At 37.2% G+C, this 12,012-nt stretch overlaps 1 pseudogene; it reads right to left on the reverse strand.

Annotated features, from left to right (window-relative positions):
* Nucleotides 1–121: 121 nt before the first annotated feature.
* On the reverse strand, nt 122–8,105 carry LOC116288254 (ATP-binding cassette sub-family C member 4-like; annotated as a pseudogene).
* Between the last annotated feature and the right edge of the window lie 3,907 nt (nt 8,106–12,012).

The following is a 12,012-nucleotide window of genomic DNA, read 5'->3' on the forward strand; positions in this document are numbered from 1 at the left end:
TATTAACGTGTTTATTAGCGTATGTATATATATAAAACAATGCATGCTGGCCCTAATCGCACAGGGGACCATTAGCCCCATTGTTTTTTCCATGTAAAACTCAGTAACAAAAAAACGAGAAGTATACAAGTGAGTCTCAGTAAACCAGTGTATACAGCATTCTAACTCCCAGCTACATCAAATTTTATCGAACATGTTATGTCCCTTTATCAATCTTGAAAAGAAGCCATTCTCTTTCCCAGCAAGAACTCTGGGATTATCGTATTCCACCACGTGACCGTGGTCAAGAACCACTACCTTGTCATAGTCCATGATGGTGTTCACTCGATGTAGCTATGGTCAGCACAGTACACTTGGTAAACTTTTGCCTGATTACTTGTTGAATGAGGTGATCTGTCTTGTAGTCCACGTTGGCTGTTGCTTCATCCAGCACAAGTATTTTACACTTCTGTAATAATGCTCGAGCAAGACACAGCAGTTGTCGTTCACCGACACTAAATCCTGATCCTCCTTCCCCTACACAGTAGTCTAGCTGATGGTGCAGTTTGCTGACTTTCTTCATCAATTGTACTTCATCAAGTGCTGTCCAGATAGCCTGGTCTGTAAAACGATTGAATGGATCTAGATTCTTCCTGAGACTTCCAGCAAACAGCACAGGGTCTTGAGTGATAACAGCCATGGATCTGCGCACAGCCTGTATATCAATGGTGCTAAGATCAACACCGTCAATAAATACTTGGCCTTGAGGATCGGGCATCCGAAAGAGAGCAGCTACAAGAGATGACTTGCCTGCTCCAGTGCGACCTACGATACCAATCTTCTCTTTGGGTTGAACATCAAGGTTGATGTCCTTTAGTACTGAGGGTCCACCTTCTAAATACACCATGGACAAGTCTCGTATAGACAATGAACCTTGACTGGGCCAGTCATCTGATGGTTTGTCCTGTCTGGCGTACCCAGGTTCAGAAGGTAGCTCAGTATACTTCATCACTCGTTCGACTGACGTCATTTGACTCTCGACATCAGTAGCCAGGCGTATACCGTATTGGGTATTACCGAAGAGAGTGATAGAAAGTGACAGTAGCATTCCAGCCAAGCCTGAGAATAAAAACGCTCGAAATAAAATTGTTGCCCTCATTCTGTCAGATCTAATTGCACTAATCAATTATTTGCAAGAACTGATATTTGTATATTTACCGTGATCGTGAATGGCAACCAGTCCTACGATGGCTACCCCAACTAAGAGAAAGGCACACAGTAAATCTAAGTACAGTCCAAGCCAGCGAGATGTTGCCATGACTAGGAAAAAGGCTTTGGTATGTTCATCTTGAAGCCTGTGAAATTAAAGTCATCAGTGCAGAAGGGCGATTTTTATAGAATAAGATGAAACTTTTTTTGGATTTGTCCCTGAGTCACAGGTTTTACTATATTAAAATGAAACTACGCTTCTTATTGTGTAAACATTTATTACATGCCGTGTCGAGCAAGCTCTTCTGTTTCCTTTAAGTTTTTTCTCTCAAAGCGATTTTGTCCACGGACTACTAAGATATGGAAAATGTAGTAAAAATCTAGATTAGCATTAGATGTATGGAACAACTTCAGTGTCAATCAAAACTAGCTAGTGATGCCCTTGGACACAACTTATCAGCAGTACTGATATCCCCAAGGCTCGCAGGTTAATCCAAGTATTCTCTCATAATCATATCAGTGATACCAAATTAAACATGTACACTTCATAAGTGTATGGAGGAAGTGTTTTTTTTAAAAGAGAATTGGCAATAATGAAAAGTGTTTCCTCCGAACTGAGTTGTTTGTGAAAGAGGCTACAGCCTGCAGCACCTGCCATGTAAGACTAAATTACATTACTTTCTCGGAACTGACGATAGCCACCCTGATCATGTCAAACCAAAGGCACTTTATATTTAACACACTCGCCTTTTGACTAACGAATAATGCTATGCAGTTTTTTACCTTAACAATTTGTTGCAGCATTCTTCTTCCATCCCTGATGTTCGAATGACTTCTATCCCAGTAATGGTTTCAGCAACATGGTCATAGACAGGGCTGCATCTTATCGCTTCTATTCTCTTCAGCTCACGAGAACTCTTCAGATAATACGCAGCAATCAAGAATATCAGCATTGCCATTGGAATGACAGCAACAGCGATCCACAGGCTAACTACCAAAGTCAGTAATATAACTATGAGTGCATTCAAACAAATAGGAACAAAAAACAGGAATTGCATCGGCAGCAGATCATCCATAGCACCGATATCTTTTGAAAAGCGGTTCATTATTTGTCCAGCAGGATTGGTATCAAAGAACAGAACAGGAGACTTGATAACAGCAAGTGTCATTTTGTCGTGCAGCTTTCTTGTAGATCTCAAAATTGCACTGACAAAAGCCAAATCTTTTACTAAGGAAAGAATCAACGATGCTCCAACCAAACCACCAAACACGCCCAAGGAGAAGGAATCTCTTTGGTCCTGTAGTGTCATATGAACTATTCGTGACATCCACCAAGTTGGAATCACCAAGGACGCTACGAAGGAGAACGTACGTAATTAATTAAAAAGGAATGTTTTTATAATAGCCCCTCTTGAACCACAGGGAACTCTAATGATGAGCTAAGTCGCAGCTAGTAGCGCATGGGCTATATCTCATATAAACTACAATCCAGCAATAACTAATTATATCGACGGCCATTAAGGGCACGATTATCTCTAAAAATTACCATTTCATTATTTAAAAAGGAAGGTTTATTTAATTGTTCCTCTTTCTTTGGTATGAATTACCTCGTTCTATTCAAATCCCTATCATACAGATTTAAGGCCAAATTACCTTGAGCGATGATGTAGAAAATAGCAAGAAACCCAATGATAAAAGTTGGTAATCCAGCCCTGAAAAACCTCCAGTACGACCACCAAGACACAGTAGCAGTAGCTCTGTCTTCATCTTCCTCCCTCATGTCTTTAGAATTATCATCTTTATAATGAACGACTTCTTCATGCAATGTGTAGTCGCTTGTAGTATCTTCATGTCTTTTCTGTAAGGTATCTACTATTCCGTTTTCGCTCAATTCCGAATATGTCCCGATAACAACAGCACCCTCTCTTACTACTGCTATCTTGTCAGCTCGAGGAAGGTATTGTACTTGATGCGTCACCCGAATTCTCACTCGATTCGACAGCTCTACACAGATACACTTATCAAAGATGTGTTGTCCAGCCCTGGCATCAACTGCACTGAGTGGGTCATCCAGTAAGAAGATATCTGCTTCTGAGTAGACTGCGCGTGCTAGACTGAGTCTAGCACGCTGTCCACCACTGAGACCTACGCCTCTCTGACCAATGATGGTCAAGTCTCCATGAGGGAAGCACTTGATGTCTTTCTGAAGGTCACACATTTCTAGTATTCTCTTGTATCGAGACTCGTCAAATGGTCGTCCAAAGACAATATTATCACGAATGGAAGCCGAGAAGATCCAAGGTATTTGGCTAACATAAGCTGTTCGAATTTCCCCAAGGATGGCCATCAGTAAAGAGCTCTTTCCACTGCCAACAGGTCCTGTGACTATAAGTAACTGGTTTGATCGTACTACCATCGAGACTTGGTGTAAAACACTCTTTTGTTGACTTGTCCATGATGCCGACATCTCGGTTATATTTACTCTGGGCTCAGTGTCCAGTTCGATACATGTTGCTCTCCTGCTATCAATATTTTTGGTAAAAGTCAAACTTCCAATTTTACAAGGTTGGGTATCTTTGGAATATATTATGGCACTTCTACTTGTTTTAATTAATGTTGGACGATTACATAGGAATTCCTCGATCCTTTCTTTGGAAACCATAGAATCTGTCAAGTTGATAAAATGAAAAGCAATCTTTACAGCTATGCATTTGGCACAAATGTCTAATATCATTGCCAATGTAAAAGCCCTAGCAGCATCTACTCTTATTCCACTGTACACTAACGTCATCGCACACACTAAGGATGCCATTGGTATTAAGCTATACTTTAGCGTCCAGCATGTTATTTGTAAAATATTCTTTTGTTTGTTACGATTCACCTCTTTCCTGGAACAAAAAATTGAATATTAATGTTTGAAATGAGCTATCACAATGAAAATGGTCATTCAGTAGCGATTTTCATTCGAATACGCGTGTTTTAACATTTCAGTCAATCTCTCATTTCAAAAAGGTAGTATCCGCACTTTTGAATTGCGCATACCCACTGCGCATAATGTAAGATGGCAACATTGGAAAAAATTGCCCATACATTTGGAATATTTGCTCTTTTCGGTCTTTTTCCTCTCTTTCCAAAGCAAAAGGTCGTTCTTAAAAGTAAAGTTATATAGCACAAGTAAACTGCGTGACAAAACATCCTAAATAACCCGTAAATCTTCTGTCCTTTCGCTAACTACCGTGGTTAGCGTGTTTTCGAGACTACGAAACCTAAGAAACCATAGGAGGCAAATGTATAGGCCAACAGATAGTATGAGCTTATAAAATCAGCAAAAATACGGTTCTAAATTTTATCAAATTCCTATGAATTATATACCAAAATGTTCATGAAAGCCCGGGGTTTTCAAATCCTCTTCTGTTTTTTTGACAGTTTCTGTTTTATTTCAAGGAGAGACGATTTTCTAGCTTGACCTCGGTTATGTCATGCATTTTCTCTTGTAAGATACATATCCAATAGCGTACATTCAACTCAAAAAGTACGGTGGTTTTTTCAATAGAATTCAATCTAAACCATATCATACAGTCCTTGAATAGTTGATTTAACTGAATCCACTTCTGTTTTTTGCCTAGATAGTCATTATTTTGAGAAAAGATCCAAAAACCGTGTTTTTGAGACATAATTTGTATGGGCTCACATGAGGGGGCGTGAGCTTGAAATTGTAGCTGGCCAAATGTTAACAGATTTTTTCTGATGAAATATCCAGACTCCGAAATATCATTATGGTACGGTCTAGGCACGAATTAGAGGAAATTTTCTCCGATTTGAATTGTAGGGTCGTGATTGAGCCGCTATCGTGAAACTAGCCTTAGTCTTCCCTCGTCACTGTATGTCTTTAGGCCCCGTTTCGTATTTTAGCGTCAGTAAATCATGAAAACGAACACGGTGACCTAGCTTTTTTTTTAACTTTTTTTTAAAATGAATTAACAACAAAATGAATTAGTAACCATGCATCCATACAATTAATTAATTAATTAAAAACGAGGAAGATAGAAAGGAAAAGAAAGTACAGAAGAAAAGAAAAGAAAAATGAGAAAGAAAACTATTTGAGCTTCGGTTTAAAATTTTGTTTTCTGTTATTTTCTTTAGCTTTATACATCAGTTGTTTTACTCCATTTTACTTGCCAATCTATATTCAATTCTTTCATGTTGATGTAATAAACTCTTGAAGGAGTAGACACGGAACTTTTCAGCTTTATATAAGGACTATAGGTTGCTATCAATAGACGTCACTTCCAGTAATAGCTCTTTTTTGATGGCTTGTAGAATCCTGGAGGTTGTTTTGATCTCTTGTTTTCTGGTTTGATGTCGTGAAAATAGTCAAATACAATAGTTTGAGGACTTATTCTGATATGTTTTGACTTAGCATCCGCTAGTTGCCCCCCAGTCAACCGCTTGTTTGCCCCCCAGTCAACTCCAAGAAGTCACGTGATTGATAGTAAGCAATTTGTAAAGTAAAATAATATAATTGATAAAGCTGTCTTCGACTCCAAGATAATATTAAACATATTAGAAACCAGTAGATTGATTTTAAATTTTTCGAAACAATTTCTTATTTGGAAATAATAATTTCATAGATTCTTTTCGTTCGATAAACAGATGATCTATTGTTTCTGGGTGAAGACGGCAAAAAGAACAATCTGAGTAATCAATTATTTTGAAACGACAGAGGTCACGATTTAAAAATAGAATGATAGTAAGTATCTTAAATTGAAAGAATCTATAATATATGTAGATTTGGGTTTTATATATTCTATCACAAATTTTTTTCTAGTGACCTAGCTTTCTTATTTAATTAATATAACGTGAACAAGGTTAGCTGTCACATATTTGAGTTTCAAAAAAAATCTATATTTTCAAGAGAGCATATGTAACAGAAGGAAAATGCTTAATAACGTGCGTGACATGTAAATTCCCGATTGGGCTATTTTAACTTCTTGTGATATTTTCGTGCTGTTGAAACTGTTTTCTGGATGATATTGGGATCATAACTGACGTTGAAAAATCCTTGATTTTTTGCTCTATATATATGCTGTTTTGGTATAAATTTTGGCATCAGACCGTTGGTTAATATTATTTAAAACCTAACCTTACTAGGTTCGCTGCTACATTTTCGTTCGATTTTCATGTCTCGAATGTTATTCGCATACGACACCGAAAACACCAAAGATCCTAGCCCTAGGCAGGTAAGAACCTTGACATAACCTGGAAGAAAGCCAAAAATTTTCTGCACGAAAATTTAGGTCATAGAAAATCTTCGAGGAAGAGCCAAAAGAGTTTTTTAGAATGAATCCCCCATCGTAGGGGTTATTTTGATCAAGCTTTTTGTTGAGTTCGAGGTTTAAAAGACGATGAAATCGTGGTTTTAAGGTGAGTTTTTTTTTTTTCAAAGATGGCGACTGTACTTTCCTCTCTTGTCAGAGTATGTATACATAAGAGTGACATTAGATACCATAAGGGAATTTTATAGGAAAACAAAGACGCGGCGAAAAAAAATGTTCTAGTACATTTTTAATCGATTTGTTTACTCTTTCGTATTACGGAGGTCATTCATCATCTTGACCTCGAATTAAAAGATTTAATTATTTATTTAATATTTCCGATTTTCTAAATTGGGCTCCCTGTGCAGAAACGATAAAAACTTATCATTTCTTAGCGCTCAAAACAACCAATGGAAAGAGCGCACGCTTGTTGACGTCAGCTTTATCTGTCTGTCATCTTATTTATGATAAAAAATAACCAATCAGCACACGAGAAATTTGTAAGTTATTGTAAAAGTAATAATGATAATAATAATAATTATGGTGATGATAATGATGATGATGATGATGATGATGATAATAATAGATTAGAATTTGAAAATACCCTCGTAATGCTTGAACTGTTTCGTTGTATTTCCATTCCCAAGCATACATCTTTACAGCTCGTATTCCACAGATGATCTCACTCATTACGGTCAATCGCTTGTCTGTGACTTTGACTTGCTCAAGGCGAATGTTAGTATACAGTTGTGTGAGTAGTAAATTTATTATGATCAAGACTAGCATCAATAGAAGGCAAGACAAGGACTGCCAACCAACCAATAAAGGTAGAAGTACGACTACAGCAAGGAAACCAAATGGAATCAATAGTGTTTCCGCCAATGATATGCTCAATTGTTCCATTCTTTTGGCATCGTTGGACACTAGATTCACTATATGACCGGTTGTGAACTTGGAGAGATCGCTACGTCTAGATTCAGTGACCTGTGTCAGTAAAATAACAACAACAACAACAACAGTAAGATTATAATAAATCCTTCTGATTCCAGCTTTAGCTCTTTATCACCTCACCTTTTTATGGATCAAACCTATAACAGCACTTTTCAACCTCACACCCATCAACACAGCCAAGTAATCAGAATGATGATAGAAGAACACCTTAATCAGACTTGGAATCCCAATGCTAGCAACTATACCAACAGCGTAGGTCTGGTCCATGTGGGATCCTTCTTCTAAGAGCTTTAGATAAAACCACACTGATACTACCAAAGTAATATCCATAGCTTCATCTATCAGTTTCAAAGCAGTAAAGAGAATGACATCTCGAAGGAATAGTTTGAGCATGGCCCTCCAAAGTCGGGGTTTTCTGCCTCTCTTCTCAGCACTGTTAATCTCTTCCATCCACAACCCGTGTAACTTGGCCACTAGATCTTGTGCCTTGTTTTCGTCAGACAGCTCCAACAGATCGTCATCACCGAGAGGTTGTTGGTATCCCAGTTTCAGGAGCCCATTTAACCAGGTAAAGAAAAGATAGGAGAAAAGGCCAGTTTTTAACGTCTTGGAAGCGGTTTCAGAGGCAAGCCGTTGATATTTTCCACCCATTTATCATTTACTGATGTCTCTTTGATGATCTCCAATCCATAATTAGGTTTTTAGAAAAGTGTAGTCGTTTAGAGAGCTTAGGATCAAGTTGCTCTGTGGAACGAATAGCCAGGAGCGCACACAGCAAATACCTTCTTCGAATCCTCTCAAGACAAAGAAGGAAGACATCCACTTTAAGAAAAGAACTTTTTAAATCATAGGCGGCCGAGTAAATCGAAAATATTTAGAAATTTAAAACATCATCCGTAGAGATAGCTTATGCATGTTTTGTATACTACTTGTGCTCTGAATTTGAATGGCAATCCAATAATCTCATCCATGACTGGCTTTCTATGGTTTGTAATTACCGCCAAAATTAATGTTAACGTTCGAATTTTGGCGCCTTGTTTACACAAAAAATATTTTCGTATGCACTTTTATCATGTATGTTTTTTCTCGGTGGTCCTCTCTTTTCTGAGCTTCATTTTTTTTTCGGAGTTAAATTTTTTTCGGAAGTACATATTTTTCAAATGGCCATTATTGTTCGGAGGTACTTTCTTTTAAGTACACCAGCATCCCTTGTGAGTCCTAATTTATTAAACACAGCAAACGAAATGGCGGACATTCGGGCTTTGCATTTCTTTAACACCTTAAATTGACTCTCTTTGTTCTTTCTCGGTGCAACAATACCGAATACTGATCATGGTTATCATGGTAGAAATTTGCAATGCAAAATACTTTCTTTGTTGCAGAAAACAATACAGTATGTTTATTAAGATATAGCTAGCTAAAAACTAGTGTGAGCTGCTTCGGTGTTTCTAATGAAACAGTAATGATGAAAAGGTAAATTATACACCGTGAAAAGATGAAAAAAACTTACTGACTTTCAACTAACTTTCAACTAACCTTTTCTTTTGTCTTTTGATTGTTTGTTTTTGTTTCCTTGCCTACCTTGCTCTCATTGGTTTCTTTTGTCTTATTCTATCATATATACACTCCTTTCTACCACTTCTTTCTCTTTTACTCCGACGAAGGACTAGCGTCCGAAACGTCAGTAAGTTTTTTCAACTTTTCACGGTGTATAATTTACCTTTTCATCATTACAGTATATTTATTACTGTGCTCCGTTGGTAGAACATTTCAAAAGGTTTTTAAAATGTGGTTTTGCCAGCGAAATCCCTCGTGGTAAGCACTATTTACCTGATGATTAGGTTTAGGGTTAGAGATGGGGTAGGCAATGTTTAGTGGTTCGATCCTGTCGTGTCTCTCGTTCTAATATTACATGACTAATCTTCACGCCATCTAATCATGGAGGAGGAAAAGGTAAGTAAGGTTCACCAGGTTTTTTCTTTCTTTTTTTTTTTTTTTTTTTTTTGTTTTTTGTTTGCTTTTTAATACAAATTGACATTACTTTACCTAAGACTAACTTTGTGTATTTTTCGAAATGTTTTGGTCATATTTATAGGGACGGGTATGGTCACAAAATATTTTTCGATAATATAAATTCCAGTTCAGTGATTCAGTTCTTTCCTTTCTTTGCATGATTGACTATATTACTGTAAAAGTACTCAAAAACGCAAGTTCAAGCTTTAATAATCTTAGATCTGTTTTGTATTCACCATATGAGCCATTTAACAATATTATGTACTTTTTTATTTCTTTGCTATATATGTTCAGATTTCAGATTCATTTCAGATTTCAGATTAATTGATAATAAGATTTTGCTGATCCTTTATCATAGGTAGAAGACGAGGAATCGAAAAGATTGTGTGGATAATTATAAAATAAATTAAATAGTATGCACGCTGTGATTGGTTGATAGCCATGTTTGCATGAGGGTATGTAAACACAGTTGTGACGTCACAACTTTCGTGTTTTCCCGGTACAAGTTCAAAAATTAAAAATTTACAGTTTCTTTCGAGGAAAAAAACGCCCCCAAAAATGTATTTTGAAGACAAAGTTCCAAATTTTGACTTGTGTCAGGGCCACAGGCATAACCCTGTGGTCTCATGCAGGTCTTTCTGATCGTAATATCATGACAATCTCTCGTTGGTCACCGCAAAGAGAATTCCCTCAGGAGCTACAACACACGTCCTCCGTCAGGACAGCTTCGGTTGTTCAGCGACGTGCTTTCTCACGATTTAAATGCACCGCCCGATAAGGAATACAAGTATTTCAAGGAAACAGTCAGCAGCTTCAAACTTTTTCCAGCGATAGCTCTTCAGCTCCACAAAATATCTTCTCGAGGCAAGACGAAACAATCAACTTCGTTGCCATGTTTTCTCGCTGTCAAATTGAGCAAAACCACGTTTCTTTCAACCGAGAATTCCATTCACAGTGACACTTGTTATCCACTTTTGACCACTTTCGTAAAGATAATCAATTCTGAAATCTTTTATTAAGATTTCTATTCAATCTTTGGACATTTCTTTGTATTTGTTTTAAAGTTTTAGAATGATAAATGTTTAAAATAGCTAGCGATTCTTTCTCGCTTCACATTTGCCTCCTTGGCGTTTATTACACGAAATTTGATTGGCTAACGATCGAAGTTCGTGATGTATGGAGAATTCGTATTTTGATATGAGAATCAAATTCAAATAAAGATTTATTTTCTTGCAAGTGGTAATGTTTTCCCTTAGTATTTATTTTATAAAAGCAATAGAAAACTTTTTTCTCTGTGTTTACATAGCCTGATAGCAACACTCGGGGGGTTGGAAGAATTCTCGACAGTTATGCAAACCCTCGACTACGTCTCGGGTTTGTATAACTGTCTCGAATTCTCCCAACCTCCCCTCGTGTTGCTATCAGGCTATGTAAACACGGAAAAAGTTTTCTATTGCTTAAATAGTAGATGAGAGATAAAACATCTAGTTCTCATAGACAAATTTCAGATCCTGACATTATTCTACAGAAAAACAGGCCACTTGTGTCTTCTCCTCCAGATATGGAACACCTTTTATCTATTCTCAGGGCAAACAGCTGTAACTGCTTTGCACTGGTAGAAGAACCTGGGACATTACTGCAAAACTATTCTGAAGAGAATTTAACTTCTGCATTAACAGAGTTTTGTGTCATTTACTACCACTACAAGACTTCCTTGCACACTTTCTTTTGTATAGTTAGTTAGCACCAATTGCCTTACTATTCTCATGAAGAAATACAAATATGAATGAGAAACAAAATTCGCAAGGCATTTCCGTAGTGGTAGTAAGAAGACGACATCATGAAAATGGCCTATTGAGGAGAGGAGGATAAATAAAAGTTTCTAGACAAGCATTTCTTGAATATGAAAGACAGAAAGCAGTGCAGAGTGATGACTTTGGTAATCCGGATGATTTGTTAACAGAAGATTTGAAAGAAGAAGTTACAGTAAGAAGCAAAGAAAGAAATTAAAAAGGAAATCTAAAAGAATACTTGCGCAAAGAAAGGCTGAACAAAATCTGCTTAAAAGAAAAGTACCAAAGGGTGTTTGCAAAATGTTATGGTAATGTTAGAACAGGCCTAAAGTTACTATTAAAAGATTCCAGCAACACCTTCAACAAAAGTATGATATAAAGATAGGCTATGGGACTGTTGTCCAACTATGTGTTGTACGAAAAAAACGGAGAGTGTCTGCTAAAAGATATAAAGGAGATGCAAGAATGACGTGGCGTTAGATGAAGAAAAGAGTTTTCAGTGAGAATGAATCCTGATACACATTGCAGTATTGCAGTTTACCAAGGACAGGATGAGATACAGTTAAAAGATGGTAGGGATAAAGTGGTTATTAATCGTGACGGTGCTGCTGGCTTTCGCCTTAAGACCAACACGCCTAAACAACATAAAGGTATGCAATTAGTGGAAGAACTGATAAAACAACTAGGACAGACCTCGTTAACAGTTATACTGCTTCTCTTCCGACAACATCGTCATTTTTATGGAAACTCTC

This window comes from Actinia tenebrosa, unplaced genomic scaffold, assembly GCF_029948245.1.
Source record: "Actinia tenebrosa isolate PJP-AT-01 unplaced genomic scaffold, QUT_ActTen_1.0 PGA_scaffold13__45_contigs__length_12533684, whole genome shotgun sequence".
In the NCBI taxonomy this organism is placed as follows: Eukaryota; Metazoa; Cnidaria; class Anthozoa; order Actiniaria; family Actiniidae; genus Actinia; species Actinia tenebrosa.